The sequence below is a fragment of the Limulus polyphemus genome, unplaced genomic scaffold (assembly GCF_000517525.1).
Source record: "Limulus polyphemus unplaced genomic scaffold, Limulus_polyphemus-2.1.2 Scaffold2294, whole genome shotgun sequence".
NCBI lineage: Eukaryota > Metazoa > Arthropoda > Merostomata > Xiphosura > Limulidae > Limulus > Limulus polyphemus.
In genome coordinates, this window is record NW_013667904.1 from 169,218 (window position 1) to 177,395 (window position 8,178).

General features: G+C 35.5%; 1 long non-coding RNA gene across 1 annotated transcript; it reads right to left on the reverse strand.

Moving 5' to 3' along the window:
* Positions 1-5,772: 5,772 nt before the first annotated feature.
* On the reverse strand, positions 5,773-7,652 carry LOC111087558. Its single transcript, XR_002612236.1, has 2 exons — positions 7,566-7,652; positions 5,773-5,844 (listed from the first exon to the last, which is right to left on the reverse strand). It is a non-coding gene; the product is annotated as an uncharacterized LOC111087558 (long non-coding RNA).
* Between the last annotated feature and the right edge of the window lie 526 nt (positions 7,653-8,178).

An 8,178-nucleotide genomic window follows, 5' to 3' on the forward strand; every position in this document is an offset into this window, starting at 1 on the left:
GAAAAAATTAGGTGTCTATTTACTTGTGACCACTCAGTGTAAACATATGTTCTGATACATCCTGTAACCACAATAACACTGTTCCAATTCCGCTATCATTGGTGCTGGAATTCAAACTCCTGTCTTGGATATACCAACACTAAAGCATATTCCCCGCGCCATCTGAAATTTGTCTTCTCTTAAAAGGAATTGACAAGGGTGAGGCCATTTTGTAGAAGTCTGTCACAAACCATTGGTAATACTATGCAAAACCAAGGAAATTGAGGACTTTTCGTTCGGTTACAGCTTGAATTATGTTAAATTCACAGTGATGCAAGGAGATCACTTCTCTACTCAACATATAACCAATAAATTCCACTTTCAGTTTCAAGGATGCTTTTTTATCTAGTGGAATACCATTTTCAAGTTTTCAGCCGCTGACTGAAATGTGCTACCAAACACTAAAACGTTGTTGACATTTCTCCTATTGCAGCACCTTTATTGTAAGCTACACTAGCCTCTTGTACAAGCGAGGGACATTACACGGTATGACACAATACTAGTACAAGCCATATCTCATCCTGGGAGCTGTTTTAGGAGTATTATCATCATCCAGCTCCATTTGCAAATGTCCAGATGCCAGGTCTAATATATTGAACCAGTGGGCCTCATACAATATGTCCAGACATACATCTGTTCATAGTAATGGAAAGGCATCAATGCTAGTTATTATGTTCACCCATATAAAATAAATGCAAAATCTGAGAACTTCTTCCTTTCTTCTGACAATCACTAACTAGTAGAAACGACTAAGCAGTCACTAAGGGTTGAATGATCCTGTACCTCAGTGCTTGTTACATCTCCAGTGCTCCATGGAAACCTGTGCAGCAGTTGTTCAATAAAATGTGCATCATTTGTATCTATGTCTCGTTGTGTGACTTTGTCTGACCAAACTCATCATCTGATGCCATAAGTACATCAGAACGTTTTGGCAACAAGTCACCAAATTGTTTCGACTGTGTTGAACCTTGATTGCCAGCATAATCATAACTAGCAATCTGAAATGTGTTGGTATCCATGTATTTACTTTAGGATGCATCATTATGAACACAACCCTAGCATTACCACTAGTATCAGTTACTTTCACTTTGCTTACCATGCAAATGATCATCCTAGCATGCAGCTGGATACCCAATCACCCATAATTTCAGAATAACACTGAGACTTTATCCTCCACAAACAGATAACTTTCTGAGCTGATGCTGCTCCCTTTCGGGACAGAAAAACTGCCCATTTCAAGCATAGGCTCTATAATCATATTACACAGCACTGATATACTAGACTTTGTGCATATTAGACCACAGAACTCCATTTGTGTAGATGAGAGTACTTTGACTTCTTTTCCCACATACACTTATGGAGTTCACTTTTCCTGGAGCCATTCTGGCTGGTGTCATATAGTTCTGTTGTGGAAGACTAGTATACCAGTTGCACAAGCAAAATAGAATAATACGTTCATTCCAAGGATGGCAGTGCAAAAAACTCCTAAACGTACTATGGTAACAGTTTAATGAATTATGATATACGTGGTTTTCCTCGTCCTGCTTGTTCTTTATGTGTCACGAATAATTCAACTGTAACTATTAAAATACAAAATACTTTTCATAATTTTACGGTTTACATTTTAGGGTGCGTTTCTGATTGTTAAGACGTCGTTCTAGGTAAAGAAGTGCACCCATTTGGAGTTTTATGTTATATAAAATTATTTTTAGTGTAAAACGATGATAATTTTATTTCAACTGTATTCTCATTGATAATTTATATCTGCCGGCTCTGTACTGGTTTTTCGGTAGCGTTGGTAAGTGATGGGCAGACAAAATACTATTATCGACCATAGAGTGTAGAGAAAATGTAACGTTATTGTAATTAATAATTAGAAACATAAAATGACCATAAAGACCAAAACAAACCTATAGCAAAGAGCTTGTAATAGATTAGAGGTGTTACTCCTCCATAAACCTTATGTAACTGTATTGTCGGTGGTGCCATCTAGTAACCGCCATAATTAATTGGATATCCACTTAACAGGCTCTTTATAGAACAGCTTCTTTTTGTTTTTGTTTAGTTTTGCCCTTCAAGTGCTACTTTATCATAGTTGGAATATTTTAGGCTATTTATTATTAGTATGTACCATATCTTCGCTTGTATAAGTACGTGTTTGATGTTGAGCGTAAGCAAGATACGATGAACAAACTAAAATTATGAAAATCTGAAACGTTGAATTGTATAAAAGTGCATAAAACAAACCTTTATATCAGGATATCATTTCATGCGGAAAAACCCATTATATTGAAAATATCTAAAAAGTAATCATGTTTTATATAAAAATACAATTCAATTACATCATACTGTGAAAATGTTTAATTTGGACAACAGACAAAAGGAACAGAAAACTTGTGAAATTGGTGCATTTATAAGTTTTACACTAATCAGATGTCTGATTAGCTCTCAGGTCTAATGTATAGTTAAAAAGCATTATTTTAAATACTCTTTTGTATAATAAAGTACTGTTGAACATATACACTTTGTTTTATGCACTTAAACGTTTCAGATTTTGTAATTTTAGTTTGTTCATGGTATATTGCTTAATTAACCGGTACTTTCTTTAAAATGTATCCAGCTAAATATGCAGTAACATTAAGTTGAGGCAAAAACTGGGGGTTGTCATGTATATATCTTCTATTTTGTTTTTGTTTTTTTTGCTGGAGAAGCATTTGATTAACAGAGCAGGAACCTCTTGGCAGACAAAGGCTTTCTTTCATCACTCTATTACGTTGGGTGTCTTTGGCACATTAGATACTGTGAGAATAGCATTTGATACTAATTTTTTACGCATTGCATTCATAAACTGGTTTTCATCGAAATGAAGAGCACACATCAATAAGTAATAATGCCGCCACAGTGTGGCGCTACTAGCAACGCAAATACACTATTTTAATGGAGTGACACCATATATCTAATACACGCTCCTCACTTATAGCCAATTAACACACCACAATGACTTAGTGGGAGAATGCAGTGACATAACAACCAAAGCCTTAGACCTAAGCCCCCCCCCCCCCAGTGGCTAAGCAGTAAGTCTGAGGGTTTATCACGCTAAAATCGTACAGATGTCCCTTTGTGCTTATCAACAAAAGAAAAAAAAAGACCTATACCCCAGGGCCGTGCGCGGAAATTTAAATTCGAGTCCGTATGTATAAAGTTACTAGGGTCGGGGCTGGGTTCCTGCTTTCCCTCTTGTACAAGCCCCTACTAAGTAATCAGAGTGAAACATGATTTGTTTGTTTGTTGGTAAGCACAAAACTACAAATGGACGACCTATGCTGTGCCCACCAGGGGTATCGAAACCTGTTTTTTTGGGGTTATAAGCCTTTAGACTTGCCACTGGGAGCATGAAATATGAAGCATAATTTTTTTTTCAAGTTAGTATTTATAAGACCAGTCAACTTCAGTAGCAGAAGTTAAAAATACTGGTTGTTTGGTGTGGTAGAAAATTAACTTCCTTACCCACTCCCCCCCCATCCTACTACAGAGCATCTAATTATCAAACAGATGATTTAATATGGTGACCGTGTTTATTAGTTAATTAGAAATTCGTAAAGTCAATGCTCGAATTACGTTATTGTAAACACCAATACATGTAAGGTCAGAGTGCTTCCATTTAATGATAAACATTTCATTTTATACAAAGCATTGTAGATTAGAGGCATGATTACAATTCCATCGATCTACATTTGGATGTATAAGAAAGAGACTCAAAAAATAGCTCGCATTCGAACTACGGAGCAGTGCCCCCCCCCCGATTTATTAGAGTATAATTTCCCCCTGAGTCTATACACTTGTGCCAGCTGTGCTCTAAAGCTTTTATGGCCATCTGAAAGAACTTTTCTTCTAGGTCACCAACCCATGACTGGACGGTATGTACGAGATCATCATCACTCTGAAAGCTTCGACCTTTAAGGTTAGTGAAACGAAGAAAAACCAATTGGAACTAAATCAGGTGAGTAAAAGGTTCATTGAGCAACTCGAAGTCAGCATTGTGGATAACGTTCAAAGCAATACGCTATTTATGAGCTGGGGAATTATCCCAGTGGAAGAGCGCATTTTTTTGAGCAATCCTCTTTTCTTTGATTCCTTGACGTTAAATGTTCATAAAGGATGCATAGTAATCTCCTGTAACGGTTTAACCACTTTCCAAATAATGAACTAGTAAATCTCCGTTGGCATCCCTAGCAGAGGATTATGACTTGAACTTCTTTATGGTAGGTGAACTTGGGTGTTTCCGTTGAAAACTTTTCATTTTTGTCTCTGAGTGGAATGATGAACCCACGTTTCATCCATAATTACGAATCTATTGAATCCTTTAGAGTAAGCGTTGGCTTTCAACAACTCGGATCCGTTTCTACTCAGGTACCAACAGTTTAGAAACCCATCTGGCATAAACCTTACTCATGCCTAAACTGTCCTTAAAAATATTGCTACAGTACTTTTACTGATTCCCACTTTACCTGACAACTTCCTAATGGTAATTATTCTACTATATATATAACCAAATCATGAACTTTATCTACAGTTTCTGTTGTGGTCGATGTCGAGGGCCGATCAGACCTCAGATCATCTTTATATGATCGTATACCGCGCTTAAGTTTGGCACACGACTTTTTCACTGTTGTATATACCGTAGCACCGTCTACTAATGTTGCTTTCATAACCTGGTGGAGTTTTTTGCAGTATCATTTTCTTTTTAGCAAAATATTTAATCACGGCACGAAGTTCGATCTTTCCCATGATGTTTAACACTGCCCACTTTTTTCCTTCAAGAAATCGCAACACACACATTAAGTTATATATATTACGTGTTGTTTACTTATAATAAGATATAAACTTAATATTTATCAGAAAAAATCCTACAATCATTTTTTTTTAGGTCGGGCCACGAATGATTTCGACAACCCTCATAACAGTAATGTTACTGGAATATTGATGATAACTAGCTAGTTACACTATTAAAAATTAAAACGTTAATGACTTGAAAACTGTGATATATAAACAGTTTTAGCCTGTAATGAATATGAAAGAGAAATATTTTATACTGCAAAATTTAGGAAAAACTTTTATTTACATATGTATTCCATATTGAAGTTTTTTTTGCTAGATTACTAGTCCTGAGTTAATAATCATTGTAAGGCACAGTGTTGGCTAGAATATTTAAGAAATCTGCTTTTCTTTATTTTGTTTATCTACTTTCATTTTTAATTATTTCTAAGGTTATTTTCAATGTTTACCATTTTACAAAAATGATTATTCTATATTGTATTAATTTTGATTTTGTTACATTAATGATGAAAATTATTTCACATTGTTAGCTTAGTTTAGAGATTTAGGACTAACTTATATCTCCAAGGCTGACTAAAGCTAATGAGATATTATTGGGTTTATGGCCGAAAATGTCGTTAAAAGCGAGAGCACCCAACTGATGAAACAATGCATTCTAATCATTATGAGAGATATAATTTGAGCGTTATATTTAATTAGCAATGCTCCTTACCAGGTATACATTTTTAGTTTTGATACATGTAAGTAGCTTGGTTTGATCAGAGGCTCATATTAAGTAAAAGCAAAACAAAAACTCGAATGTATAAAAGAAAGATCTAAGCACCATTACTGTTACAAATATCCCAAACGAGAAGAAAAAAAAGGTGTGGTTGATATTACTCTTGGGCCTATTTCTTACCTCGACTGTGGTCTTGGGTCCGAAGCTATATGACCGGGTAAAGTACATCCAGAATACTTGCTTCCAAGAATCTAAAAGTTGTATAGACTTCAATTAATTACATGGTTTTGAATAAGTAACTGAGTTAGCATTTGAAGAAAGTTCTTAGAACAGTCACGACAATGGTTGGCTTGGTCACAGTTTACTTTTCAGGTTTAATTTTGCCAGTTTGGGGAAAATGAAAATATGTTAAAAAAAAAATCAGAGGCCGAATATAGTACCTTCGCGAACTGGATTCAGCCTGCGGGCCGCTAGTTGGCCAGTTATGATAATGACAATGCAATTAACTCGGTGTAAGTTTTGTAGACTAGTGTTTTCCAAAAAAAAAAGAAAAAAAATCAATTTCTGGCCTGATAAGTTGCTTTTATTGTTATTATTGTACGTTTTGTAGTTTAATCTAGTAGTTGACGTCACAGAAGAACCACATCAAACAGTCTTTTCTATACTCGTAAAATATACGTAGAACTCAAGATGATCGTTACAAACGTTTCTCGCAATCTGAGAGTCGCGGGTTCGAATCCCCGTCACACCGAACATGCTCACCCTTTCAGCTGTGGGGGCGTAATAATGTGACCGTCAATCCCATTATTCATGGGTAATAGAATAGTTCAAGAGTTGACAGTGGGTGGTGTTGACTAGCTGCCTTCCCTCTAATCTATCACTGCTAAATTAGGGACGGCTAGCGCAGATAGCTCCCGGTGTAGCTTTGAGCTAAATTCAAACCAAACCAAACCACAAACGCTTATATATTCTATCTATATCTATAAAGATATATTACTTACTTATTTTTTTTTTCACCAAAAGTAAAATTGAAAAGAGAATCTGTGACGTAGAGGCTTAAAACATTCCTTGATTGGCCATATCCTTTGCCATGGACTGCAGTTTCTCCTATTCAAAGTTCATCAGTTGACCCAACCTCTTTTCAATTTTTCCTTTGGTGAGCAAGAAAAGAAGCCTGCGAATAAAGATTTAGAAGTAATGTCATAACATTATTCACATACCTAAATTCATTTAGGTTATTCTATAGCAGACATGGGGTATTCGTATTCGAATACAGCTTTGAGAGTATTCGTACTGGTATTCGAATACTTTGATTTAAAAAATTAAAGTATTCGTATTCGAATTCAATGGCATATCATTCGTATTCGCTGAATGATTTAGTGACTACTTAATATTATAAAATTAAATGTCAAGTTTTGTACTCATATAATTTTTAGACTGTCATTATCACATCTGCAGCACGTTTATTTCTCTTTAAGTAGAAGCTTCGTTCCCACGAGCAACTTTCCCTTGGGAGCGAAGTTTGTACTGTACAGAAAACAACGTAATATAATACGTCATATGATAGATGTAAACTTTATACAGTATATAGTATAATATAGTATTGAACGTAGAGCGAACTATTGACAAATCACGAATGAGAGGGTGTGACAGGTGGGTGTGGCAAGAGAGATCTGATTTTCTATTTGATGGCTATGTAACCAAACAAAATTGATCGCTATAAAAATTATGCTTTGCCTGAGAGATTACCACATTATAATAAGTAATTTACGTTAAATTTCGTAATTCTTGGGGGGGGGGGAGGTGATAAATAAATTCTCACACTAGGGGAAATTCAGGATTTTTTATATAACCTTATAAAATTAAGAAATTGAAAAGTATATAATATTAAAATAGGGATTATTAGCTACGATTTTATAATTGGTATAACATGAAGAAAAGGTAGTTTAATCAAATTTTGAATGTAACTTACTAAAATCATCGTGACAAAGGATGCCCATGGCGAGAGGGTGAAATCAGATCAATTCTCTCCAACCACCTTTAAAGTTATTGTATTACATGGTTATTAACCCAGTCAAGTCACATGAGAGAATTTGAGCTGGCTACTAAACTGCCTTTAGTTGCACATGAACACTTCATACTTCCAACTGCTAGATCTGGTCACATCAAGGCGAAGTGAGTGGGTTATTTCTACTTCAGGAAAAACCACTTCTGACTTGCTGACACATCTCAAAGTAAGCCTTTTTATTATTTTTGTTAATGTGATCTATATTTTATGTAAATTATACGATGTGATATAGATAAATAAAATTTCTCATGCGTGTTAAATTATATTTTTTGTTACTGTTATTTTTAATATTATATGTTTTCATTAGTTTTATATAAACTATATTCTATAGTTAATGGGCCCGGCATGGCCAGGTGGTTAGATTGCTCGACTCGCAATCTGATGTTCGGGGTTCGAATCCTTGTCCCACCAAACATGCTTGCCCTTTCAGCCGTGGGGGCGTTATAATGTGACGATCAATCCCACTATTCGTTAGTAAAAGAGTATCCCAAGAGCTGGCGGATGGTGGTGTTGACTA